This window comes from Rhineura floridana, chromosome 9 (assembly GCF_030035675.1).
Source record: "Rhineura floridana isolate rRhiFlo1 chromosome 9, rRhiFlo1.hap2, whole genome shotgun sequence".
Lineage (NCBI taxonomy): Eukaryota > Metazoa > Chordata > Lepidosauria > Squamata > Rhineuridae > Rhineura > Rhineura floridana.
In genome coordinates this window covers 55,705,321-55,721,547 of record NC_084488.1, presented here as the reverse complement: position 1 = coordinate 55,721,547, position 16,227 = coordinate 55,705,321, and positions in this window count along the sequence as shown.

Genomic DNA, 16,227 nt, shown 5'->3' with positions numbered 1-16,227 from the left:
GTAGGAATTCTATCGGTTCTCATTAAAACACAAACAAAATAGAATTCCCCCCACCCCTAACCTAATGAATATGAACCAAATGTAATATAATCAACATAAACAGATGTGGCCTAAGTCTTTGAGAACTATCCCAGTTGGGGTGCAATCAGAAAAGGTCAAAGAGCCCTTTTGCTTGCCCATGAGCAGAAGGGATATAATCTACTACAGATGAGCCAAACTTTTGGAAGACACTCGAGATCCCTACTTTAGAGCTTCAGAGCCAGAGTTTAGCCTGCAATTTGCTTTTGTTCTGAAGTCTCCACCTTGGAACAGCTGAAGATGTAATAAAAGAAGTGCAAAAATTCCTTGTCCTTACTTCTGACATCAACCACACTCCACATATCAATAGGATCCCAGATGTAAAAGAGGGTAGGGCTCTGTGTTTTTTCTTTTACTACTGTGTAGAAGAGCAAATATCTGCAAGGGCACTTTTCCTCAATTCTGCATGACAGGCTGGACTGCTGAATTTTACTCATCCACACAACTATCAACAAGCTGGTATATGTTCAGAGAATGGTGACCTAGATGGTGAGGGACCTGCAAACCAACTCCTATGAGAAAAGGTTGAAGGAGCTGGGTATATTTAGCCTGGAGAAGAGATGATGAAGGGGTGATAGGATAGCATATTTCAAATATTTGAAGGGCTGTCACATAGATGATGGAGCAAATTTGTTTGCTGATGCTCCAGCGGATTTCAGCTAAACACTAGGAAGAATTTCCTACTGGCAAAGCTACTTGACAATAGAACAGATGACCTCAAAAGATGGTACAATCTCCTCTTGATCTAGTTCAGTGAAGCTCATTCAACTGTGTTGAACTTTGTTCAAATGAACTAGTTGGTTCCAAGCACTGTGTATAACGAGCCCTGACTTCGATCCAATGAGCTATAATATTTTCATAATTCATACGGAGATTAACTATAAGTTAATTTTTGTTTTCTATGTCTGCACAGTCTGAATGTGTATTTGGGGTAAGGGGTATTAGTAAACTCAGTAATATGAGGAGGTTTGAGGTGGTTGTTTTTAAATAATGGCTTGATTTATTTTCAAGAATATAAAACAAAGATCAAAGGGAAATAAAATAAACAAAAAGAAAATGCCAACAAGAAGAGGGGCCAATGAACAAGCAATAAGCATTCTCACATGCAAACTTTTTCAAATTTATCTCTCTTGAATGAAATCAGTTTAAACTAAAGTTAAATTAGGGAAGGACCATAGCACAGAAGTAGAGCATCTGCTTTGCATGGAAAAGGTTCCAAGTTCAGTCCCTGGAATCTCCAGGTAGGTTATGTTATGTCAGGCACCTTCACATTAACTTCCTTATACAAGAGATTTAATAGCAATCCTGTCCTCATTTGGCCCAGCAAAACTCAAAAACAGAATTGCACTTTTAGTCATCATCATCATCGATTTATTGCTTAGCCGTAGGCCATCGCATATCAAACATCACATATAAAATTTGAACAATAAAACCAATACATTTAAAAAGTGGAGATATAAAACAATGCAATTACAATGAAATTACAGTTAAAAGTCTAAAATCCACTAGCTAATCTGTTGCAAGAAATAACCATAAATGACCTAATAGGTCCAGGGAGACTATCTAGCCAATAGCCAACCCTGTTGAGTTATCACTTTAAGGTGTTGCCCTGACAGTCAACCCCATGCTCTGAAATGAATTTGGCATGGATCTTTTGTGCTGCTAGTGCAAAGATGGAGACCTTGTATGTTACAGAAAAGTCCGTGTCAGACATAAGGTAAGCAATCCTATTGTCATCGTGGTCCCATAGCGAGCAAACCAGCAGGCTTTCCAAGAATTTGGCACTGGGGTGTGCATACAAAGGGCAGGATAGCAGATAGTGGGGCATATCATCGGCCTCCGTGGCTCCACATATACAGTAGCACTGAGACCAAGGAGCCTGTAGATAGTGTCCATCTAGTACAGCATTTGGCATTGTTTGAAATTGGAGTGCCGTAAATGCCTGCCGAACTTTTAAAGGTAAAGGCCAGGCCAAATAAGATGCTCTGCAGTGGTCATGTTTGAATAGCCTATACCACTTGAAGAATTTCGAACTGATGATAGCTAGCCTATCTAAATAGGCACTATGACGGAAGATGGCATTCTGTAGTTTCCCTCTGGTGTTTAAGGAGGAAAATTCCTGCGGAGGGATGTGGTATAAGTGTAAGAGGGTGTTTATTCTTGAAGCCCAGTACTTGGCGCCTAGTGGGTGTTCAAGACATGATTTAAGTATAATCTTGTATGGGGCGTCTTTTATAGTTCTTCCAAAGTTTATCAGCGCAAGGTGAACACGCGCTCTAATCGAAGACAAGCCAGTTTCTGCACGAAGCAGGGTGGTGGGAGTTCCGGGGGGTAAAAACAGGAGTCTTTTCAGAAAGCTGTTTTGAACCACCTCTAGGCTTGCTAGATAAGTATCTTCCCAGCCCCATACTACCGCACCATATAAAATCTGGGGGAGGACTTGAAAGATTTTTAAGGCAGGTTCAATTAAATTGCCACCGGATGAACGGGCAAATTTAAGAATAGCCCCTCTAGTTCTTGCTGCTGTTAGTTTGGTCATGTGGGCATGTACACTTTTAGTCATATCCAAACTTGTGGAAGTATTATTTATTAAAAATGACTTGATTAATCAACCAAGATTTGTTTAATTGGATGACAGCCCTAAAATGGCAATAAAAATTCCGACATGACTCAGAGCAGCAGGATTCTACCCAACTATTATTCTCTCCTATGTTTCCACTGAAACAAATGGAAGAGAAGAAGCCACTGACATGCCTATACTGAAGAGATCTAATTCTAAAGCATGGTGTTCAGATCAACAATTTATGAGCCCCATGACTTGTGCATATTTGGCTGATCAAAACACATGGATGATCTCATCTTTAAAGAAATGATACCTCAGTGGCCAATATGCATCACTATATTGCAGAGAGTTTACTGACAGAAAATGTTCTCCATCAGAACAGCATTGACAAGGCTTTGCTGACACTGCTGTAGGGAACAGAGAAATGAAAGGATCAGTAAGAAGAAAGAGAAACATTAAATGTTAATGGTATCAATAATTCATGCTTACCCTGTGGTTCATCCAGAATACCACCAAAACAATTTACATGCTGCCTCTACAGAGATCACACAGCTGTTTCAAAATTACAGCAGACTCCAGGTTGAAATACAATAACCATGGTGCCACAGAAAAAACTAACAAGCTGTGGATATTTTTAAAGGGAAAGTACTGATGAAGAACACAAATTAAGAACATTAGAAGAGCCTTGCTGGATCAGACCTAAGGCCCATCTAGTTTGTCATCATGTTCTCACAGTGACCAGTTAGATACCCATAGGATGCCCACAAGGTGGACATGAATGCAACAGTACTCTGTCTGCTTCTGAATCCCAGCAGCTGGTATTCAGAGGCATATTGCCTCCAACACTGGAGCCTTATACTACATGGTCTAAGGCCCCTTTAAAGCAATTCAATCTGGTGGCCATCACTACATCTTGTGATAGCAAATACCATAGTTTATTTATGCACTGTTGGAAATAATAGAAGGAATTTTCATGGAAAAAAATATTAACACTAACAAATGGCTTAACCATAAATCAATGATTCATTGAAATGACTTTAAAACATATAATTAGCTCCCCTTAAGTTTTAATTCACATCATTATGAGAAGTTTCACAGGATGCCACATTCTGCTACCTAGATACCATGATGCTAGGACACTTTATAAATAATTAGGTCATACTGATGTATATGAAGCAGTTTGGCATTTGTTTTATTATTAAAAGAGAAAGAATTTCAATGGTCCAAAGTTCTAAAGATTTCAGGGTATATAACCTTTTGAAATATTAATAATATTAATGTATTTTAAGGTCTGTTTTTATGATGTTTTAAAGTGTTTTTAGCACTTCTGTTTGCCGCCCTGGGTTCCTGCTGGAAGGAAGGGTGGGATATAAATCAAATAATAAATAAATAAATAAACAAACTGGAGGACTACAGGGGCAGCCCTGTGTATAAGTAGTTAGCTGCTGAATGGGTTGAGTCCTTAGTTGCTTGCAGAATTCTAGTGGCCTTTGTGTAGAAGTGAGTTCCATTCAGTGACTCAGAATCACTTTTATGTACTCTATTTAGTACTGAAAGGTCAGGTGCTTTCATAGTTGGACCCTGGCAACTCATTTTAGAAGTTAGAAGCTAAAAGAGAAACTTCACCAACCTGTTGAAAGGTCTCCAATCTGGTGAAAGGCCTCATCAGCCCCAGCCAGGGTGGCCAATGATTCAGGGATGATGGTGTTTTAGTTCAAAACATCTGGAAGGCAAGACTGGGGAAGGCTGAAATGGAGTTATAGAAGAGAAACTGGATGGGGTGAGAGAGAGGTTGGATTACTTTCATTTGATCTGCAGTTGATACTGAAGGGGTTTCATGTGATAAAATTGCTTTACAAATAAAAACAAAGTTTAATTTAAAGGTGATTGAAGGTGATGTATCCTGATCTAATGAACTGCCCTCCAAATAAGTAAATTTGTTCTATAAAAATAAAAAATCAAATAAATCAGTAATAAAAATATTCCAGCCCACTGTTTTGTTCCAATGGCATATGAAAGAAAAACAACAGCTTCACAAATGTATATTCATCATTTGATGACTGCCACATTGAGAGGTGACTTGCATATATGGATGAGGTGTCATAGATCGAACACCACGTGTAGAATCTCCATATCATCTCAGACACAATGCTGTTCCACTCTTCACCCACTCAACTGCAAACCATGAGAGGGATGTTCACATGTTTCGTTCAATGAATGTTCAATCTGTGAAACAATGTATACAAATAGTTGAGCTGTACACTCATACTGTTACTCACATGTAACATTCAACGAGTGTATAGCCTGTGTGTCTGTGTACTTAGGGAACATAGGAAACTGCCTTATACTGAGTCAGACCATTGGTCTATCTAGCTCAGTCTTGTCAACACTGGCTGGCAGTGGCTCTTCAGGGTTTCAGGCAGAGGTCTCTCCCAGCTCTACTTGGAGATGCTGGGGATTGAATGTGGGACCTTCTGCATGCAAAGCAGATGCTCTGTCATTGAACTACAGTCCTTCCCCAAATAGTTGACAACACAATATATAAGCAGTACAAATAAAAAAGCACACACTCTTCCACATAAGCCCTTGTACATGTGTAGAGACAGCTTGTACTTGAGTTCAGTGTAACATGTGAATAAGGTTCAACAGGAAGAGGGGAAACATAGGAAGCCACCTTATATCAGCCCAGACTTATGTCCATCTATCCCAGATTTGACTGGCAGGGCCGGTGGCAGGCATGACTGGGCCCTTGGGTGCCAGCCTGCCCCCGGCCCATGGCACCCGCCCACATGTGCACCTACCTGTCCCACTGTGGTGAATGCTGGTCGCGCATGCCTGCCATCAACAAAGATTATGATGGTGGCTTCCCTAAGGGACTGATGCCTCCACCACCATCTTAGCTGATGGTAGGCATGCACGCACAGTGTGGCCAGCATTCACCACAATGGGAGAGGTAGGTGGGGCATGCAGGCAGGTGTTGCGGGCCTGCATGGTTGTAGGGGGTGCCTGGGAGCTTCCTCTCTGTGATTCATGGAGATTGGGAGCCGACGCTGCTGTGGATCGCGGAACAGGAGCACTACCCACCCTCTCTAAGGAGAGGCCCGACCTGGCCTCCCTCTGATGCTGGCCCTGATGACTGACAGTGGCTCTCCAGGTTCACAAGTCCATTCCAGTTAGTCAACCAGTAGTGCTCTTGCAAAAAGAGAATGCAAGATAGAGATTTAAGATTCAGCTACATTTTTCTGAGGCACTGCCTCTTAAGCCATATGATTTATTGCTTTGTTTAAAAAGGAAAAAACACACACCAATTTACGGCTTTTTCCTCATGTGAGTCTCTGTAAAGGGATCTGCACCCCGGTAAGACATAATGACTTCCATAGAGTGTGTTTACCCTCCTGTTTTATTAAGGAAGATAATTCAATATGCCACTGACTCTGTTAGCAAAGATTATTCCATTTAACATGAAAAACAGCATTTCACATGCACTCATGTTCAGTGTTATCTGAGAAATGAGTAATGAGCAGGAAAGTACAAGGCCAAAGCTGGAGTATTATTATTATTATTACTTGTGGGGGGGCATTAAGATTTCAAACAACTCATCATTCAGGAAATCATTCTGACAACTCCATACAACAAAAAGAAAACAATATGAGAATCATCTGTGGATCCATGAAGTCTGGAAGAAGAAGAAGAAGAAGAAAGGGAGGAGGAGAAGAAGGGGGAGGGGGAGGGGAGAAAGAGCAGGAGCTGTTTCTCTGGGCTGAATCTGGACACAATTGCTTGATAAAGGTGCTTCTACCATCTTCACTATACAGTTTCCATCATATGCTGAAGAGAAGCCTGGCCTTTGGTGAAAATTACTATATTTTTGTGAAGCCTACCTCTTCTGTTTTATTTAATCTTTACTGTGCTGTTTTCCCTTGGAATACTTTTATAACTGTATATAATCTGTTTTACTTGTTTTACATGTTTTTATTTATTTATTTATTGTACTTATATACCACCCCATAGCCGAAGCTCTCTTTAATTGCATTATTATATAACTGTAACCCACTCTAGGACTTTTTGGTGAAAGAAGGTAAGAAATATTATAAATAAACAATACATAAATAAAATACTAGGCTCAGTTTAACGCTGGTATTCAAAATAAAATTTGTTTCATTCCTCACTGCATCAGTGGTATGTACTGACACTGGGTTAACTTCAAAGTTGCTTTGTCTGCATGAAGAAAACATCTTCCATTCATAGAAAGTCTCCACTACACCTTGTGCTAGATTTTTACACCTAGTGTGTGCTATGCTTTGTGCAGCCACTATCTTTTTAGTACCTTGGTGAGGACCTTGTTTAGATGCACAGGGCACCTTTTTTTGGTGTTGCTTTAAATAGGGTTTTTAAACCTGGAATTGATCATGGTTGACTTGCATGTGCTGCTGGTTTCAAATATTTGTTCCAGCTCAACTTGTTTTGCAACTGTTTAAAATTCTTAACTGCCCTCAAAATCCTCAGACTGATACAAATATTTGTGATAAATAAATGGCTTGTTTTCCATTTTATGGGTTTATCTCTGACCAGACTGACATTTTTGCAAGGGGGGGTGATAAAGGCTCATAAATCTGCTCATTAAAATTCCAGTCTGGGCCAAGAAGAACATTAAGCAGATATGTTTTATCTGTGAGAGTCAAAACACTGACTGAAATAGAAAATGTGGTAAATGAGAGAGAAGAAGACACTACATCAGGCATAATATATTCACAAAGTACTTATTAAGAGTGCTCTCCAGATAAGCCACACTTAGTCTGTTAGCAATTTTAATAGTTAAAGCAGAACTTCAAATTAGTGATGTTGCCAAAGTTTGTAATTACCTGGTTCAGAATATGAATTTGACCAACTCACAATAGTTACATATATTATTGTCAGGGTTCTACCCTACCAGAGCTTGGAAGTAACTAGTTACAAGTAACAAATTACTTGTAATTCGTTACTTTTTTCAGTAACGAGTGGGTAATTCCTTTACATTTTGATTGTAATAGAACTAGGAGTAATTCTACTACTTTTGTGGAGTAATTGTAACTTTTCCAGAATTACTTTTGGGCATTACTTGGGGGGGAGCAGGGGAAGTCTTCTGCTCCTCTGGTTTGTGGATGAAAATCATGTGCCTCAAATTGGGCTTCTGTGCAGTGTCTCTCTTTGCTCGTGGTCTGTGGATGGGCAGGAGGCGACGAGGGAGGAGGCGGAGAGTGAGATGGGGTAGAGTGGAGAAAACAATTATTTAAAAAAACGGATGGTGGTGGTGAAGAATGGAGTGGTTGGGAAAAGGATCCGGAGGTCAAGAACATGAATAAAGGAGGAGAAGGAGGCAGCAGCAGAATGGAGATAAAGAACTGTGGAGGCGAAAGATGACACAGTGTATGTGTGTGTGTGTGTGTGTGTGTGTGTGTGTGTGTGTGTGTGTGTGTGTTTGCACTTGGCACACAAAGTGGCCTCCACCACCAATTCTGGCTACTGTGCTGCATTTGCAGTATTTTGACATTTTTGCATCTCAGGGAAAAATGTTTGCTTGAGTGAGTGTCCCTTAGTTGGTGGCAGGGCAGGGTCTGGGAGGTGGTTAAGTGAGAGAGATTATGCTGGCTGGCTGAGGGGGGGTTGCACTTTGTTTGACATGCAAAGATCTGAGTAGTGGCCTCAGCCTCCCTCCCCACCACCCTTACCAGCAGAGAGACCACCATTGCTATCTTATGGATAAAAATAATTATTCTACTACCTCTGTATGTGTTTGTTTATTTTTAATGTTGTTTTAGGCTAGTTAGATGTGCAGCAGCCAAGCCAGTACCTTGTAGGTGTTTTTTTTTAAAGTAACTGAAATGCAATTGTAGTGATTACTTTGGAGGAAAAGTAAAGTAATCAGTTACTTTCAGAGCAATTGTAATTGTAACAGTAATAACTACTTTTTTGGGCCATGTAACTGTAACTGTAATTTATTACTTTTAAAAAGTAATATTCCAAGCTCTGTACCCTACCCATACCTGGGCCTCATTGAAGGAGGAAATAGGGGGAGCAGGACACCCCAGCAAAGCTACATTGAAAGTGACCCTAGGGAGCTGTCAGATATCCCTGCCACAGGTCTCAGTACCAATCACCTGCAGTCCTGGCAGGTCTCAACACCCCCCCTTGTCACTCCCAGAGCAACAGGAATGAAAGAGATGCCAAGCCAGACAGAGGTTTTAGGGCCAACAGTGGAATGCTCAACTAGTTCTGTTGTAGGCTACCTTGGAGTTGGGGGAACCATTTGTAAGCGCCCACCCAATTCAAGAACTGGCTGAGATCCAGGAAGGGGTGTCGCCTCTAGCTCCCATACAAACTCTCAGTCTGAGCTGCTTCACCAGCTCCGTTTGAGCTCCAAGTCTGGCCTTCCTGAACTGGACAGTTACAAATCAAGCATCATTTCACTGAGAAGCTCTTCTTCCACTTGGAATGTAAAATAATGTTCGTTTTCTTCTGCTTGGAATGTAGAATGATATTCTGTGTATGTGGTCACTGTTCAGACTGACCAAGCTGCTTTGTAGGTAATTGCGCAAGAGCCCCTTACTCTTGAAAAAAAAACTTAACTGAAACTCTTGTTGATTATTGTGAAATGATTGACCTATTCAGATTAATGCCCCCCTATGCTTAATGACTGTATGAGGGGGAAGTGGGATTGTGCTCACTGACCATTCCTGCCCCTCAACACTGACACACTTAGCAACACTGCTAAGCACACCCAGTGGCAGATTAGCATTTGGGGGTAGTGTGAATAGGGAGATACAGATGTATATGCTTAGGACTCCTCATGCAAGCAGGAATTTTGGCCTGTCAGGTTTGCTGCTCACATGAAGGAGACCTACATACATATATTTCTACATGCGTAGTCCCCCTTTCATGCTAACATGAGAGGCATAGACAGCAAACTAGGGATGGGTGAGAATTTCGATTCAGTGCACTTCAAGCAGAATTTATCAAATTCATATGTTCCAAATCAGCATGAGAACCGAAACACAGCCGTCTTTAGAAATGTGCATTCATTTGAATTTTGTGATGCAATTCTCCAACTAAACAATATTTACAAAAATGTATATATTAGGGAAAAGTGTGCATAAAAATGAACATATGAGTGAAACTAACATGCAAAAATGTATTAAATGACAAGAAATGGCTTGAAATATGTGTATCTTTGTCAAAACTGCCTACAGTTTAAAAGTGTTTTAGTGCTTTGTTCGCCACCCTGGGCTCCTACTGGGAGAAAGAGTGGGATACAAATTAATTAAATAAATAAATAATAAAAATGTGTTTCTTAGGAGAAATTCACACTAAAATACTGGAGAATTTTCGTGAGGATTTTTTTTTAAAAAAATGCAAATTGCTGTAGAAATGCGGAAAACTGAATTTAAGATTGGAAAAATGGGAAACTGAGAGAACCAAAACTGACAGATCATTCCATCCCTACAGCAAACAGATGTGTCTGAGGTGTGGCCAATGACACAATGTCACCTCCCCTTCATATGTTTACTTAACACATGGAGCGGACAGCAAGCTGATTGGTAGGTGCATGTTCAGAACTTCTTCCTTTAATGTTAACCCCAAGCCCTTGTATTCAGTGAAACTTTTGTGAAGGTCTCATTGATCACTGTGAAGCTGCATGGCCAGACCACCCAACCAAGCAGCCTTTTGTTGGGTGACTGTCTTCTGTATTTGGATTAATTCTCTCAATTGTTTCTTGCTGTCTCCCATCCAAATCTACAGCCTCCTTTGTTGGGTGAGTTGTTTTGGAAGGGAGTGACTGTGAATTTGACTATTCCCAAAGGCAATATATGTTGCATGCACATGATATATACCAATATTTTATAAACTAGAAAAAAATTCTTGGGAATTTGGCAAATGTGTGTTCTTTTTATCAAACTTCTGGAGTTCTCAGAGAAAGCTAATAAATACCAACCTGATTCCAAATTGAGAGAAGGGGAGTTCACCCATCATTAGTTTAAATTGAATTTCCCCCAAAACTGTACTAGCAGTAATCTAGCAATGTATTATGATCCTGGGACATGACAAAGTTCTCTCTGTTCAATATTAGATCGAATGCCAACACCTGAAAGTAGCAAAGAGCTTATTAAAATGGCTGTATTTCAAAGTGATTTACCAGGATATAGACACAAGTCTGAACAGCTGAGACAGATTACCATTATTTAAAAAACAGCATGAAGCACAGGGAAATATTGATGCTAAAAGTTTAGGCCATGTTTTTCAGTATGCTCAGTCTGTGTTGGGAGATACAGAAGGATGACTTGCAAAAAATGTTGAAGACATACATTTAAGAGAAACTCAGAAAATATGTGTTAAGAGAAATAGAGGCAATGTGAGCATTACTCTTCATGAGCTTCACAAACTATTGAGAAAAAGTAAATAGAGCAGAGACTCTTTCTTCCTTTGGGAGCACTGATGTTCAGGGAGCAGCTGAGATCTGTGCACAGAGATTATTTTTGCTGATATATTATTTAATGGAGAATATGTTGGTCTCTTCTGTAAACAGCTGCTTCAGTGGATGAGCTTGAAAAAATATCAGGGCTGTGATCCTGTGCCCACTTACCTGGGAGTAAGCCATGCTGAACACAATGACACTTACTTCTCAGTAGACAGTTATAGAGTTGTACTGTAAATGATGTTAGACTTGATTTGTAAATCATTAAGGTATTTGTTTAGTTTAGTATAGTTTTTTAAAAGCAATGTTTTTAGATACTCATATGTCTCCATAACTGGAACATTAGCACCATTGGGATGAGATTATTGTTGTGGTTGTTGTGATTATCATCATCATTATTAATCACCTTCTACAATCATCTCAAGGTGATGTACAATAAAAACAGAAAAAAAAAGTTAAAAACACAAAAGACAGCAGATACGTTTAAAACAAAACAAAACTGTCACCCATGGCAGAGGCCTGTTCATCCAGCTGGAAAAACCTGTCAGAACAAATATATCTTCAGTGGTTTCTGGAAAGTGCAGATAGTGGGCTCCTGCCAAGATGACATTGACTTGAAGAATCATGTGGATAAGAAAAGTTTCTGTAAGATTTTTCTATAGAAAAAAATCAGACAATGGGATGACAAGAGACTCCTCGGCTGCTGGCATTGCAACAGAAGTGCTGCGGACAGAAATGTAATGTAACTGCCTATTACAAACCAAAGAAGATAAAGTGGCCACATCCACTCAGTGGTTGTCAAAAGGCTCCTGACTGATTGGGTCATAGGCTATCAGTCAGTAACAGGCAGTACTGGGGGCAAATCCAGCTTTCTGTAGTGGTTTAATTATGTTGTTTTATCAACAGTGTAATATGGCCACCATGGGCTCAATTGGGAGAAAGAGCAGGATAAAAATTGAAATATTGATGATGATGATGATGATAGCTGTTCTCCCCAGTTGCCAGCCCAGATGCCAGAGAGGTGTATGGAAAGAGTGGTGGTTCTGGAAAACTGCAGGTCTTTTGGGAAAGATATAGAGGTTGTGTTGTGGGTGCCAGCTCTATCATAGAGCAGATGACTATAATTCCTAAAGCATTCCTAGTTTGAACTACATTTGATGTCTTCAAGTATGAATGTGAACCATTTTCACCAAAATGTCTTCACCCTTTGATTCTGCAGCTGTATCAAACACTAGTTTTACAAAGATTACTTATTCTTAAGGCAGATTTGCAAATAATTGCTGAGATGGTTACACAAAGCTGTAGAATTCCCTTTCACTTGAGATTCACTAAGTCTGTGTCCAGATTTAGTAAAAAAGAAGGGCAGAAACCAAGATGCTAGAAAAGTAGGAATTTATTGTTTGTACAAACAATAAATTCCTACTTTTCTAGCATCTTGGTTTCTGCCCTTCTTTTTTCCTGGTTTGGATGCTAGCCACTTTTTGTTGTCGTTCAATCCAGATTTAGACATTGCAAGTATGACTTCCTTTATTAAGCAGGCTCAGTAGGCTTGGCCGTTTGTGGTGCCACCATTTCAGTGAGAATTTGAGCGAAGGGTTTTTGCTGTTTTATAACTGATATTGCTTGATTATTCTCCACTTTGGGAAAGGGTGAAAAGAGGATTTCAAAGCCTACAGATGACTGAATTGATGGATAGATGAATAAATGAACAAACAAGAGATCAAACTTGAGGAGGAGGGTTAACATGTTTTAAAATGTCATGTTTCACATTGTTGTGATTGCATTAGCTCATATCTGGGTATTTCAGTTCAAAGAATATCCAAGAAGTTGTCAGAACACTAGGTGTGTTCTCTTATGGCAACAACCTCGGAAGTATGGGGGCTCTAACCCAAAGTAAGACTTCAGTTTAGGGTAAACAGAGCAAGGTGAGGCAAAGCGGGTCTAGGTTTGGCTTCAGTGGCACCTTGGACAGCTCCATGAAGGGCTGATGCAGGAGATGCCATCAAAACCCTGCTCAAATTTTGTTTCAGAAGCAGTCAACCTCAGACAGAGCTTTAAACAGAGCTGAAGCTCTATCTGAGTAGCTAGCTCCACATTTTGTGAGAGAAGCCTGCTTTAAAAGTTGTTGGCTCCAACAGGAGGAATCTGTGGTTTCACTAGGGCTTCAGAGCTGGAGCCTTTGAAGTGACACAGCCTACTTAGGCCAGATAGGTACTGACACAACAGGCTTCTCTTGTGCAAGTTCTTCTGGATTAGTGTGACCAAATGGGGTTGGGCCTAAAGACAGTCCCTTCTTCCACTCAGAATCCTCAGCCTCATCCCACAAAGAGGAGTCTGACTCCTAATAATTCAAAACATGGTCAACTTCCTGTGAATATGAGAACTCTCCTTGCAATGGTTCTGGTCAAACGGTTTTGCAAAATATCAAATCAATGCCTAAATCTGGACCCAGCCCACCAATTGCTCAACTCTGCTTTAATAGTTACCCCTGCATTGCACCATTTCTTGTTTAATATCTTTAGTCTAGAGTTCCCAGCACATTTTGGGGCAAAACTCTTATTAATATGTTTGGTTTATTGTGGTCAGTAACAGGGAAAGGTGAAAGCAGGAAAATGAAACCAACAGAAATAGGTTTGATCAATCTCACACCATTAAGTTGATTCAGAAAGTTAAATTAGATAACAGTACCATAGGATAGTGATGTTTTAGCATGCAATTAAGGTGGTTTGAACTGGAGATGAACAGATCAGTCTGTTTTAGATCCATGTCACTTTCACATGTCTTCATTCCTAAATCCATTCCATCTTATTTCTGAGTTAGTGATTTTAAAACACACACACCTTCATATTTAATTATGTATTTTTGAATTTAATTTATCACAACATACACATTTCTAAACACTTTTTCTCTCAAAGTATGCATTTTAAATGTATTTTATCCTAAAAGTACATATTTGTCAATGCATTTGTAGCTGTGAATGGCATCACAAATGTCGGAGAACTGTAAAATCCAAATGATAACTCTGTGCTGATCTGCATATTACTCTAGAATGTGCAGATCAGATCAGTTCTTATCAGAATTCACAAAGAAGGAATTTCTAAATCATCCCTAGTTTGAACTACGTTTGATGTCTCTCAAGTATGCATGTTCAAACCATTTTCACTAAAATGTCTTCACCCTTTGATTCTGCAGCTGTATCAAACACTATTTTTTTAAAAAAATTACTTATTCTTAAGGTAGATTTGCAAGTGATTGCTGAGATGGTCACACACACACACACACACACACATGCACAACACACACACTGCTGCAATCCTGGAATGCCTGGTGCCAATTGGGACTAGTAGAGTAGAAGGCAAGGAGCACAACAGTAGGTGGAGCCAGGGTCCATGACAGACAGGGCCAACTAATTCTAGCTTTGCCACTATCCTCCTCTCTGCTACAAGGGCAACACTGAGACTAAGGAGGAGGAGGCAGATAGCCACAGACTTCCTCCAAACTGGCTGTCAGTAAGAAAGCAGGCTAGTAGAGACTGGCTGAGGGCAGATTGAAGTTGGTGAGGCACTCCACTGCTCTAATTACTTCTCTCTCTTGACTCCACCTGTAGACATCACCATCACTGGACCTTCACTTTGACCTGGCAGCTCTCAGGAAGTGGGGGAAATCAATCCCTTTGCTTATCCTTTCCCAACTAGCAGGAAGCCAAAGCACAGAAAGACTAACCTCCAAACTCGGCTTCCCTTGCACCTGGGATCCCATGGGGAGTCATAGCCATGAGATTACCATACCAGATTGTCCCGTGTGCCTCTCTGTCTTCATTCTAACCTAAGCACTAGCATCCCCAAAGCAGAAGAAGGATTCAGAACAAGATCTTCTGTTTCAGATGACAGAGCCATTCCCAGCTCGCTCGCTCTGTGTATGTGTGTGTACGTAGTTGGCTAGTTGTATGCAGAGTGCCTTCTCCTTCACTGCTTAGTATTGAACACTGTTGCACAGGGGCTGTATCCAGCATTAGTCCTGCTCAGACTAAGCCATTAAAAGCAATGGACATGACTAACTCAGGATTAGTATAGTCAAGATTTGTAGCTACTTACAAATGGTTCATTATTTATTTTAAGCACTTCTTTACTCGGCCAAAAATCAAACTAAGCCTCTCTGTTGCAATGAATTCCCCAAATGGTATACAGTGGTGAAAGAGAACAAAGGTTGCCAAAGAATTCCATGGGATTGTGAAGAACTGAAAGTCCTAGTGATTTCAGAGGGAGGAAAAAGATCCTTTAAATTAATATTCCAAAGAACTAGAGATGGTTTAGGGGAACTGCAAAGAGTTTTCAAGAGAGTTGTCTAATCTTGCAAGAGAAAACCACCTATGTGAAAAGCATGTGAACAGAATACCTAAGTAACCCAGTGTGGCATTTTCCTACATCTTAAAGTGAGTGGCAACAGCATATGGAATACTACTAGTCAAGATAGACAAAGTTTATCCACTGAAAAATTAAGCAGATTTTTAAAAAAATCAAATGCAGCATCTCTCTATCATTGCCATGCACACATTTATTGTTTGTGAATGAATATATCCTATACAACTACTACCAGGCAAATTCTTTGACTAAAACAAAGATGTCTGGATGTAGAAGAATGTATTTTAGTCAGTGAACGATGATCTTCATCAGTTTTCTGATCAAATCAGAGGAAAGCCCAGAAGGGCATCATAACTTATCAGCTATTCTGAATAATGTTTTCATTAATTCCTGCCTTACCAAAACATAAAAAGCAATCAGCTTGAACGCTCATGGGACTAGACCAATTCTGATCACTCTGAATAAAAAAGAATAAATGAAACAATCTGTCAATCAAACTTAAGTAGCAGAAAGTGAAAAACTTTGCTGTCACAGAAATGACAGCAGGTCTAGAGAGGGGAGGAGGGAGGTATGGTAATGTCTAAAGGAAGGGAGTGGGAGGCTTGGCCAGGTCTAAGTGAGCAGGGTGGGGGTTGGCGAGGCTTTAGGAGCAGGGGCTTGGGCAAGAGGGTGGTGACAGGTAGGGTTGGCATTCCTGTGCACATCCGACATGGGAGGAGGCAAAGGAAAAGCAGAGGAAGGATTGCAAAAGGTTGGAGGTATCAACATGGGGTTGC